Consider the following 2,500-nt stretch of genomic DNA (forward strand, 5'->3'; position numbering starts at 1 on the left):
ATGTATGTGAACACAGTCAGAGGCTTCAAAGGGTTCTGCATACGAGAAAAGGTTGTCATGACTGAATGAAAAAGGCCCGTTTCCTCTACTGTTCTCTCTACTCCTCCAGTTGTGGAAAAGTAACTTAAGAATATTGACTTAAGTACAATTTTAGGTCCATGTACTTTAATGTATCAGTTTTTAAAATGTTTTCATACATTAAACTTCTACTCTATTACATCTCAGAGGCATTTAGTAAGCTACTTACTTCACATTGGTGCTTGCTGTGAGTACATTTTCATGCCAATACTTTTGTAAAGTAAAGTAACATCACGCAGGCTCTCCTCCCTGCAATGTTTCACTCGTTGACGTATGCAGGCTCTTGTTGTGGTTCTCTTCAAATGCTTCCATAACTAGTTAAGACCCGGGAACGTATCTTTTTGTATTTTTGTATTTCTTTGGCTATTAAAAAAATAGCAGATCTACAAGCTCATAGCGCGGCACAGAGTGCCGCGCTATGAGCTTGTAGATCTGCTATTTTCGAAAAATCGTGAAAATGTGTGCAAATCTTTGAATATATATATTTTTAAAGCGAACATTTTAAACTAAAATATTTGCTTCTGGGCGTCCCTGGAACAAAATATTTTACAAATGTTTAAAAAATATATATATTCAAAGATTTGCACAAATATTCACGTTTTTTCTAAAAATAGCAGATCTACAAGTGCAGCGCTATGAGCTTGTAGATCTACTGTTTTTCAAAAGCCAAAGACATCTAAAAATGACACAGATGCCTTCCCGGTCTTAATGGGTTAACTGCTGGCTGCACAGAGAGACAGACAGACAGACAGACAGACAGACAGACAATAAGGCTGCCGTCTTCTTGTGGATTAGTAGCCTGGGTGAACCGGCTCGCCTGCTATACTTGTCTGTGTGTTTATTTGTTTGCACACTGTCTGTGTGTGTGTGTGTGTGTGTGTGTGTGTGTGTGTGTGTGTGTGTGTGTGTGTGTGTGTGTGTGTGTGTGTGTGTGTGTTTGCGTGGGAGTGAGCTAACAACACAAGTTCATGCTTTACTCTGTTTGTTCTGATCTTGCACGTGTGAAGTGGCCGTGGATAAGAGCGTCTTATCTGCAGAATGCCTGAATTATAAATGATAACCATGTGACACCACCATATGTCGAGATGAGTGATTGACAGGTCCTTATAGGATGCTGTGGGACCGTACGGTAGCATTTTGTCTCTTTTTTCTTTTGGGGTGACATGACATGTAAAGAGTGTGTGCCAGGGACCCCCCAGAAGAGAAGATTTATGTGAAAAAATCTATTCAAAATTGTCCAAACATTTTCGATATTTTTCAAAGATTTTCAAAAATATAAGCAGCTGCGAGGAATGTTGAACGGGAGGAGTAGGACAGTGGGTGCTAAGTCCTTACGGTGGGGGCTCCTCACTAGTGCCTTAATACATTATAATTGCCCTCTATAACTACAATTAAAAATGAAAAACACCTTAGATATTTTATTTCATTAGAAATAGTTCATCTTTTACTGAAGGGGGACAACACCCGTCGCAGGTTGATGATGTCATTTGTCCATGTGTGTGGTCCAGTCCTATGGAATGCATATGCTGATAAAAAATATTAAAAATATTGTTTATTGTTCATATTAACCGTAGGAAGTGTTAAGTTGTTTTTTATTAGGACATGCTAAACACATGACATCCTCAACTTGTGACGGGCGTTGTTCCCCTTCAGTAAAAGATGAACTGTTTCTAAAATAACTAAAATATTGAAGGTGTTTTTAATTTTACATTTTAGTTATAGAGGGCAATTATAATGCAGGGGTCTTCAACGTTTTCAGGCCAAGGACCCCCTAGCTGAGAGAGAGATGAAGCAGGGACCCCCTCTATATTGTATTTTTTTTTTTTACTTGGTCTAGTCTTTTTTTCCCTCTACACCCATACCTCTTTGCCCAAAATAGCCGATCTACAAGCTCACAACGCCTCGCAGCGCGAGGCGTTGTGAGCTTTTTTTTTGTTGCTATTTTTGGCTAACGTTCTCCTCAGAAAAGGAATGCTAGGGTTCAAGTGGTTACTGTAAAGAAAATCTCACACAGATATGGCGGCCCCCCCGTAGTAACTCTGAGGACCCCCTAGGGGTCCCGGACCCCCTGTTGAAGACCCCTGCGTGAAGGCATATCTGGCTTATTAACCAGGGATCCTTTTAAAAGTCAGAAGCTCAGCTTCAATCATCTGTCATGTTAAAAAAACCACAACACGCAGCCATAAACCTTGGTGGTGTAGTCATGGACTCAGACCTGAAATGACAAAGTCAGACTACTGTCACCTTAAGAATATATCAAGGATTAAAGTACTTATGTCTCGGCAGGATTTGGCAACCTTGTCCTCCATGCGTTCAGCTTTAGTATACTCAACTACGGTAGCAGTGTCTTTTAAAGACCTTGCTTCAAAATCGATCTGACAGCTGCAGTTGATTCAGAACTTCTGCTTCCCTTGCCGACACC

General features: G+C 40.3%; 1 protein-coding gene across 2 annotated transcripts in view; it reads left to right on the top strand.

The window, feature by feature from the left end:
* Positions 1-2,500, top strand: part of zmiz1a (zinc finger, MIZ-type containing 1a) — a 287,660-nt gene that overhangs the window by 131,229 nt on the left and 153,931 nt on the right. The gene's annotated exons all lie outside the window — the stretch shown is intronic.

Source organism: Gymnoscopelus microlampas, assembly GCF_963454915.1.
Source record: "Gymnoscopelus microlampas genome assembly, chromosome: 13".
NCBI lineage: Eukaryota > Metazoa > Chordata > Actinopteri > Myctophiformes > Myctophidae > Gymnoscopelus > Gymnoscopelus microlampas.